Here is a 10279-nt window from a genome sequence, read left to right as displayed (position 1 = left end):
AGCACTTTTTTTCATGGTTTACCCTATCTTCTCCAGTCGCATCCAAAGCTGCACTCGCAATTCTTGTTCAGATCTCCCCAATTCTAAACCCCCCATAATTAACAGATGAGTTTGTTCTGTCAGAATGAAAAAAAGCCCCAGATGTCCTACAATACAGAGAATGTTCAATGCACACGCTGGACTAGTACAGGGCAGCGGATGAGAAGTGCCCAATGGATTCCATCCTGCAGGCTTCAGAGCTGAAATCTGCCAGCATTTATTTTGCAGTTTATTGATTTGCATGGAAAATTATATGTTGCATAGGAAAAAGTCGGCCAGTTATAGAAGCTCTGACTACAAGCTTACAAACTGCTTCCAGCTCTGGAGTATAATACAGGATGTAACTCAGGATCAGTACGGGATAAGTAATGTATGTACACAGTGACTCTGCCAGCAGAATACTGAGTGCAGCTCTGGAGTATAATACAGGATGTTGTAACTCAGGATCAGTACAGGATAAGTAATGTATGTACATAGTGACTCCACCAGCAGAATAGTGAGTGCAGCTCTGGAGTATAATACAGGATGGAACTCAGGATCAGTAATGTATGTACACAGACTCCACCAGCAGAGTAGTGAGTGCAGCTCTGGAGTATAACTCAGGATCAGTACAGGATAATTCCATGAAGGGTATTGTATCAGTACATTAGGCACCACACTTTGTATACCATTTTTGTGCAAAACAACTTAAACTCTCTTGTGCCGCCTCATTTTTGCAGTCGCTCTGTCCTATCCTGTCAACTAAAACCTTTTAAGCTGGAAAATTAAGCCTTAACACGGCCCAGCCTTTAACCATCATGGCTGCACACGGCAGAGTGTGAAAGGAGAACGGCTTCTACCTCTTCAATGCCTGCTGCGGATTCTGCAGTAAAAATCCAGTTGTGTGAAGCATGCATTTATATTATTTTAATTTTCTTTGTATTGCCATCTATCGCCATTTTGGGCTGAGCTGCAGTACCGGCCACGGCCTGTAGGGAGATGTGGTGTGGTCTTTGCAAGGCAGCCATGTCTTGTTCCAATCCTTTTCATACAGACAAAAGTTTAGTGTGCTGCGAGATGCACAAAACTCTTGCGACTATGAACTCCATTCTTTTGAATGCCGTCGTATACATGAGCGATGGTGAGGGAAGAAAAAACGTTGGAGGTTTATCTCCTCGTTTTCTCAGATCACCTCCAACCATTGTTCTCAATAGGACAGTAAATCACATCATGTGACTGGTTCCCATTGGTAAACTCTTGCCGATCCTCTATCGCACCAGAGGATCGCTCCTTCAGAAGTAATGGGAGGCGTTTGCCAGAAACACCCCTGACATCCCTGATAAAACCCGGGTTTCTCAGCCTGACATCGCGCTCGTCTGTAGGTGGCCTCATGGTATTCAATAACCTGAACTGGATGTGTTCCTGAAGCCACGTCCGCAGCAGGGGCGCCAGTGAGCCTACAGATCTGCCATGAAATGTGGGATGAAGAAGTTGTGCATGCAGGACTTCATACGGGACAAATGCTGAATCGGTCCAGGGACCACCCAGTATAGGCGATGGGGTCCGTATGAGACCAATCCATTCAGTTATGGGAGGAAGAGAACAAAATCCTCAGGATGATCGGGTAAAACTGAATCCCTGGAGCAGATGTGAATTTGGCCTATGAAGGTCCATATGGGGGAGGTGTCGGGTCAGTTTTTTTTTTTTTAAACTCCTGTTGTCTTAATGGAGTTCTTAATCGTCTGCTGAGATAATTAACAATGTGACTCGCACGCCGCGCCTTCCGACAGGTTGATTTGGTTTTGTAGGTGAAAACCCCCATTAACCTTTAGGCTGAGATGTGACAAAATGCAGATTTATGTGACCTGCGAAATGAGGAAACCGTTTAATTTATAAAGCCTCATGTGCAGCGATGGCGGCCGCTTACACACGGCGAGTGATGGGAACCGTGACGGCAGAGGATGCAGTGATGTGGCGGCACTCCAGGACTTACACTGTCTGTTAGACTCCGGGATAGACCTGCTTTTACAAATTGACACATTTTGTTACATTGTATCTGTTTATGTTCATTAGAAATGGCAGCAGCTTCCCCTGACCTGTGGCTACATCTTATGGCCGGCCAGGACCCCCAGATCGGCCGCCCGTATTATGGCCGGCCAGGACCCCCAGATCGGTCGCCCGTATTATGGCCGGCCAGGACCCCCAGATCGGTCGCCCGTATTATGGCCGGCCAGGACCCCCAGAATGGTAGCCCGTATTATGGCCGGCCAGGACCCCCAGATCGGTCGCCCGTATTATGGCCGGCCAGGACACCCAGATCGGTCGCCTGTATTATGGCCGGCCAGGACACCCAGAATGGTCGCCCGTATTATGGCCGGCCAGGACCCCCAGATCGGTCGCCCGTATTATGGCCGGCCAGGACCCCCAGATCGGTCGCCTGTATTATGGCCGGCCAGGACCCCCAGATCGGTCGCCCGTATTATGGTCGCCCAGGACCCCCAGATCGGTCGCCCGTATTATGGCCGGCCAGGACCCCCAGATTGGTCACCCGTATTCTGGCCGGCCAGGACCCCCAGATCAGTCGCCCGTATTCTGGCCGGCCAGGACCCCCAGAATGGTCGCTGTCAATGACAAATCTGCAGCGGTTTTGAAGAAAAAAATAAAAGCTGTGGATTCTAAACCTGCTACCTGTCTGTTTTAGGCCTCCTTCACACGGGCTACAAATCGCATCTATAAGGAGTCCATGCTTTCCTATGGGTGATGTTTGTAGCATGCGACAACCCAACACACATCTTGTGAGTCCGGCGATATGCCCGCGACTCGTGAGCTTTTGTAGCCTGTGTTTCCCTATGGAGCCTTCCTCTCTGCAACTTTGTATAAAAAAACTCCCGTCAAAGCCCTGGCTGTAGAAAAATAAAAACCCAGTATCCTCCCCCTTTAGCAGCGCTGCCTGGCACTGTTTCTCTTCAGCCAATCACAGGCAGCGCTTCCAGGAGGCGGGGACTTTTTAATTTCTGGCCAGAAGAGAGGAAGAGTTCCAGGGTCAGCGCTTCTAGGGGATGTGTACTTTTTTTTTTGTCCTGCAGCTAGGGCATATTTTTGGGGTAGGGCTTATATTTCTAGTACAGCAAAAAATATAAAAATTTGGTATCTTAGTAATCGCTGACCCACAGAATAAAGTTGTCCTTTTTGCTGTACATCGTAGAAACAAGACTCACGCAAAGATGCCGGAATTACGTTTTTTTCCCATTTCACTCCGCTTTGGAATTTTAAAGCTTTTTCAGTACATTAAAGAGACACTCACCATCTTTCTGCACCCCCTCTGATGGCAGCACAAGGTGGTGCCTGTCACACTGATATGTCTGTGCAGCAGTATCTGAGAAACGTGCCTCTTACCAGTAACAGCACCTGCACAGAGGATTGCTAAAAGTAGTCCTGGATATTCATGAGCTGCAGGCTGGCTATACCCCCCCCCCCCCCTCCTCCTGTCACTGATTGACTGCTGTCTGTCTATTACTGTGCATAGAAAGAGAGCTGCCAATCATTGGGCGGGGTGGGTGTGGCTAGCCTGCAGCTCATGAATAGGCAGGACTAGTTCTGGGTCTGACTGCTACTAATAAAATGCAAGTTTCTCCAAAACTCCTGCACAGATCCACACAGCAGACATATCACTGAAATCTGGTGCATAAACATGGTGACAGGGTCTCTTTAAATAGCAACATTGAAAAATACAACTCATCACACAAACAAGCTCCAGACAGCTAAGTGGATGGATAAATAAAAAAAAGTTAGGATTTTCTGAAAGTGGGGAGGATCTACCTGCTTCATGAACGAAATCCCAGAACTGCAGTGAATACTGACACATGGGCAGAGCAGGAGGGCGGAGCCTCCGCATAATGGAATATACGTCATTCAGAGTCCGTGAAAGCTGGTAGGCGGAAGCGCGGGGGCCCCATTAACATGTGTCTACCTGAAATCACCAAGGCCGTCCTCCAAAGAAGCAGTTCACCTTCTGATTTCCATGAGTGTGGAAATATAGCTGGATAAGAATGGCACAGAGGCCGCCCACACTTACGGTTCTCGTGGAGACAGCGGAGATCTGAGCTCCACGCAACGCAAGGAAGATGCTGAATTGTAAATGCTTGTTATATTACATGTGGGGGCAAGAAAGAGGAATGCAGAGAGGGTGAAAAGAAGAACCCTCATACACAATATACAGCTGTCTACCAACACCCCCACACTAAATGAAGAGGGGAGAAAGCAACTGCCAGACTGCTAAGCCTGCCACCTGATACCAATAACCTCCAGACACCTCTGTCCTATTCCGTCCCCCCCAGATCTCTCCATCCCCATCTCCTCTAGCCCAATCTGTCCCCTCCAGCCCCCTCTGTCCCTTCCAGACTCCTCTCTCCCCCTCCAGACCTCTCCACCCTCCCCTGATATCCCTCCTCCTCTATCCCAATCTGTCCCCTCAAGACCTCTCATCATCTCCAGCCATCTCAATCCTTTCCAGACACCTCCCCTCCAGAGACCACTGTCCCATTTTGTCCCCGCACTTCAGATTTCTGCAGATCCCTCCATCCCCTCCTCCTCTATCCCAATCTATCCCCTCCTTCCCTTCCATCCCCCTCCAGACCCCTCTATCCCTTTCCAGACCTCTCCACCCACCAGATCTTTCAATCCCCTCCTCCTCTATCCTAATCTGTCCCCAAAGCCTTTCCATTCCCCTCCGCCCTCTCCAGACCGCTCTGGCAGCAGCTTATCTCCCTGAGAACAAAAGGATCAGGCTGCTGGAGTCCAACTACCTAGTCCTTATCTCCCCCAACATGTGCAGCCAGGGAGGAGCCGCCATATACAGTCATGATCAGCTGGACCCCCGGAATCATGTTTGTGACCCCCTGAGAGAACAGCAGTGACGTCAGCGGCTCCAGAATGTCATCATTTACCATCAAAAACATCATCTTTATATGTTAATAAAAACAAATACATTTTTTTTTATCAGCGTCTTTACTTTTAAAGGGCCGGTAACTGTAAAGAGACCAGTAATAACAGCAGCGTTATAGGAGGAGCGCCGACAGCAGGCGTGGGATGGGAATGTCTGCAGGCTCTGGAGGTATGAGACATAGAGAACTGCTGATAACAGGGAACAATAGCTCTTACTGACCACATCCCAGCCTTATACTATGGATGCAGTCATACAGTCACAGCAAATCACGCCCGGGACCGATTACCTATGAAAATGACCCCCCACCCAGCGCACTTTACTGCTGAAATACTCTGCGCTGCTGTAGACTGATCACTTTCATGCGGCCCCCTCCTCACACCCCGACACTGCCCCCTGCAGCCCCCTCCTCACATCCCGACACTGCCCCCCCCGTCCGCTGCAGCCCCCTCCTCACATCCCGACACTGCCCCCGTCCCCTGCAGCCCCCTCCTCACATCCCGACACTGCCCCCCCGTCCCCTACAGCTCCTTCCTCACATCCCGACACTGCCCCCCTGCAGCCCCCTCCTTACATCCCGACATCCCCCTGCAGCACCCTCCTCACATCCCGACACTGCCCCCCCCCATCCCCTGCAGCCCCCTCCTCACATCCCGACACTGCCCCCGTCCCCTGCAGCCCCCTCCTCACATCCCGACACTGCCCCCCGTCCCCTGCAGCCCCCTCCTCACATCCCGACACTGCCCCCCATCCCCAGCAGCCCCCTCCTCACATCCCGACACTGCTCCCCGTACCCTGCAGCCCCCTCCTCACATCTCGACATTGCCCCCCTGCAGCCCCCTCCTCAGACCCCGACACTGCCTGCCGTCCCCTTCAGCCCCCTCCTCACATCCCGACACTGCCCCCCGTCCACTGCAGCTCCCTCCTCACATCCCGACACTGCCCCCCTGCAGCCCCCTCCTCACATCCTGACATCCCCCTGCAGCCCCCTCATCACATCCCAACACTGCCCCCCTGTCCCCTGCAGCCCCCTCCTCACATCCTGACATCCCCCTGCAGCCCCCTCCTCACATCCCGACACTGCCCCCCGTCCCCTGCAGCCCCTCCTCACATCCCGACACTGCCCCCGTCCCCTGCAGCCCCCTCCTCACATCTCGACACTGCCCCCGTCCCCTGCAGCCCCCTCCTCACATCTCGACACTGCCCCCCTGCAGCCCCCTCCTCAGACCCCGACACTGCCCCCCGTCCCCTTCAGCCCCCTCCTCACATCCCGACACTGCCCCCCGTCCCCTGCAGCCCCCTCCTCACATCCTGACACTGCCTCCTGTCACCTGCAGCCCCCTCGTCACATCCCGACACTGCCTCCCGTCCCCTGCAGCCCCCTCCTCACATCCTGACACTGACCCCCCTGTCCACTGCAGCTCTCTCCTCACATCCCGACATCCCCCTGCAGTCCCCTCCTCACATCCCGACACTGCCCCCTCCTTACATCCCGACATCCCCCCCCTGCAGCCCCCTCCTCACATCCGGACACTGCCCCCTGCAGTCCCCTCCTCACATCCCGACACTGCCCCCCTGCAGCCCCCTCCTCACATCCTGACATCCGCCTGAAGCCCCCTCCTCACATCCCAACACTGCTCCCCTGTCCCCTGCAGCCCCCTCCTTACATCCCGACACTGCCCCCCGTCCCCTGCAGCCCCCTCCTCACATCCCGACACTGCCCCCTGTCCCCTGCAGCCTCCTCCTCACATCCCGACACTGCCCCGTCCCCTGCAGCCCCCTCCTCACATCCCGACACTGCCTCCTGTCCCCTGCAGCCCCCTCCTTACATGCCGACGTCCCCCCCTGCAGCCCCCTCCTCACATCCCGACACTGACCCCCCTGTCCACTGCAGCTCCCTCCTCACATTCCGACATCCCCCTGCAGTCTCCTCCTCACATCCCGACACTGCCCCCGTCCCCTGCAGCCCCCTCCTCACATCCCGACACTGCCCCCTGTCCCCTGCAGCCCCCTCCTCACATCCCTACACTGCCTCCTGTCCCCTGCAGCCCCCTCCTTACATCCTGACACCCCCCCCCCCGCAGCCCCCTCCTCACATCCGGACACTGCCCCCTGCAGTCCCCTCCTCACATCCTGACATCCGCCTGCAGCCCCCTCCTCACATCCCAACACTGCTCCCCTGTCCCCTGCAGCCCCCTCCTTACATCCCGACACTGCCCCCCGTCCCCTGCAGCCCCCTCCTCACATCCCGACACTGCCCCCTGTCCCCTGCAGCCTCCTCCTCACATCCCGACACTGCCCCTAGTCCCCTGCAGCCCCCTCCTCACATCCCGACACTGCCCCCCGTCCCCTGCAGCCCCCTCCTCACATCCCGACACTGCCCCCCGTCCCCTGCAGCCCCCTCCTCACATCCCGACACTGCCCCCCATCCCCAGCAGCCCCCTCCTCACATCCCGACACTGCTCCCCGTACCCTGCAGCCCCCTCCTCACATCTCGACATTGCCCCCCTGCAGCCCCCTCCTCAGACCCCGTCACTGCCTGCCGTCCCCTTCAGCCCCCTCCTCACATCCCGACACTGCCCCCCGTCCACTGCAGCTCCCTCCTCACATCCCGACACTGCCCCCCTGCAGCCCCCTCCTCACATCCTGACATCCGCCTGCAGCCCCCTCCTCACATCCCAACACTGCTCCCCTGTCCCCTGCAGCCCCCTCCTTACATCCCGACACTGCCCCCCGTCCCCTGCAGCCCCCTCCTCACATCCCGACACTGCTCCCCTGTCCCCTGCAGCCCCCTCCTTACATCCCGACACTGCCCCCCGTCCCCTGCAGCCCCCTCCTCACATCCCGACACTGCCCCCTGTCCCCTGCAGCCTCCTCCTCACATCCCGACACTGCCCCGTCCCCTGCAGCCCCCTCCTCACATCCCGACACTGCCTCCCATCCCCTGCAGCCCCCTCCTCACATCCCAACACTGCCCCCCGTCCCCTGCAGCCCCCTCCTCACATCCCAACACTGCCCCCCGTCCCCTGCAGCCCCCTCCTCACATCCCTACACTGCCCCTAGTCCCCTGCAGCCCCCTCCTCACATCCCGACACTGCCCCTAGTCCCCTGCAGCCCCCTCCTCACATCCCTACACTGCCCCTAGTCCCCTGCAGCCCCCTCCTCACATCCCGACACTGCCTCCTGTCCCCTGCAGCCCCCTCGTCACATCCCAACACTGCCTCCCGTCCCCTGCAGCCCCCTCCTCACATCCTGACACTGACCCCCCTGTCCACTGCAGCTCCCTCCTCACATCCCGACATCCCCCTGCAGTCCCCTCCTCACACCCCGACACTGCACCCTCCTTACATCCCGACATCCCCCCCCCTGCAGCCCCCTCCTCACATCCGGACACTGCCCCCTGCAGTCCCCTCCTCACATCCCGACACTGCCCCCCTGCAGCCCCCTCCTCACATCCTGACATCCGCCTGAAGCCCCCTCCTCACATCCCAACACTGCTCCTCTGTCCCCTGCAGCCCCCTCCTTACATCCCGACACTGCCCCCCGTCCCCTGCAGCCCCCTCCTCACATCCCGACACTGCCCCCTGTCCCCTGCAGCCTCCTCCTCACATCCCGACACTGCCCCGTCCCCTGCAGCCCCCTCCTCACATCCCGACACTGCCTCCCATCCCCTGCAACCCCCTCCTCACATCCCAACACTGCCCCCCGTCCCCTGCAGCCCCCTCCTCACATCCCTACACTGCCCCTAGTCCCCTGCAGCCCCCTCCTCACATCCCGACACTGCCTCCCATCCCCTGCAGCCCCCTCCTCACATCCCAACACTGCCTCCCGTCCCCTGCAGCCCCCTCCTAACATCCTAACACTGACCCCCCTGTCCACTGCAGCTCCCTCCTCACATCCCGACATCCCCCTGCAGTCCCCTCCTCACATCCCGACATCCCCCTGCAGTCCCCTCCTCACATCCCGACACTGCCCCCTCCTTACATCCCGACATCCCCCCCCTGCAGCCCCCTCCTCACATCCGGACACTGCCCCCTGCAGTCCCCTCCTCACATCCCGACACTGCCCCCCTGCAGCCCCCTCCTCACATCCTGACATCCGCCTGAAGCCCCCTCCTCACATCCCAACACTGCCTCCTGTCCCCTGCAGCCCCCTCCTTACATCCCGACACTGCCCCCCGTCCCCTGCAGCCCCCTCCTCACATCCCGACACTGCCCCCTGTCCCCTGCAGCCTCCTCCTCACATCCCGACACTGCCTCCCATCCCCTGCAGCCCCCTCCTCACATCCCAACACTGCCCCCCGTCCCCTGCAGCCCCCTCCTCACATCCCGACACTGCCTCCCATCCCCTGCAGCCCCCTCCTCACATCCCAACACTGCCCCTAGTCCCCTGCAGCCCCCTCCTCACATCCCTACACTGCCCCTAGTCCCCTGCAGCCCCCTCCTCACATCCCGACACTGCCTCCTGTCCCCTGCAGCCCCCTCCTCACATCCCGACACTGCCTCCCATCCCCTGCAGCCCCCTCCTCACATCCCAACACTGCCTCCCGTCCCCTGCAGCCCCCTCCTCACATCCTGACACTGACCCCCCTGTCCACTGCAGCTCCCTCCTCACATCCCGACATCCCCCTGCAGTCCCCTCCTCACATCCCGACACTGCTCCCCCCCGTCCCCCTTCTCACCAACAGCACCAGTGGAGATAAGAGTGATCTTGTGGGGTCTTGTGTCTCCCCCCTCCACAGCCAGGGATAAGTATGTGACCCCCGGCATCGGCAGACCTCCACTTCTCTACATTCGTATTTGCATAACTGAGTGCGGCCACAAATCCGCCTCTATAGACTTTGTTTCCCCGGAGACGGCGCCCATTATGGGAGCAGCTGTCGCCGGGAGGGTCGTACAATGAGTGCCGGCGACTGGTGTCCAGCAGGTGCCATCCACCTTCAAAGGGGCGCACAAAGCGGCTGCCCACTCCTCGCTAATCACTGCCCTGCAGTACAAAGAGGAGACGCTGCCCGGCGCCGCTGATCCTCCAGGAGGAAGCTTCTTCATCAGCAATGTGCTTATAGAGCGCTGGCCCTTTAAATATAGAAGTCTTGGAGGCGTCCTCTGGGAAAGCTGGGTGACAACCACTAGAGCCCTCATAGCCCCGTCACCCAGCTTTCCCAGCGACTCCCCTCGCTCTCTGGTGAGAACGCCTGCAGGGTTGTCAGACTGGTTGTCACTCGGCTTTCCCAGAAGCGGACAACTGGTATGTAATGGGTTAACTGTCAAGGTCTGCGTCCTTGTAGCAGGAGAATGAATTACAGATGGACCTTGTGGT

This window comes from Eleutherodactylus coqui, chromosome 11 (assembly GCF_035609145.1).
Source record: "Eleutherodactylus coqui strain aEleCoq1 chromosome 11, aEleCoq1.hap1, whole genome shotgun sequence".
Classification (NCBI taxonomy): Eukaryota; Metazoa; Chordata; class Amphibia; order Anura; family Eleutherodactylidae; genus Eleutherodactylus; species Eleutherodactylus coqui.
Note: the sequence above shows the minus strand (reverse complement) of the source record.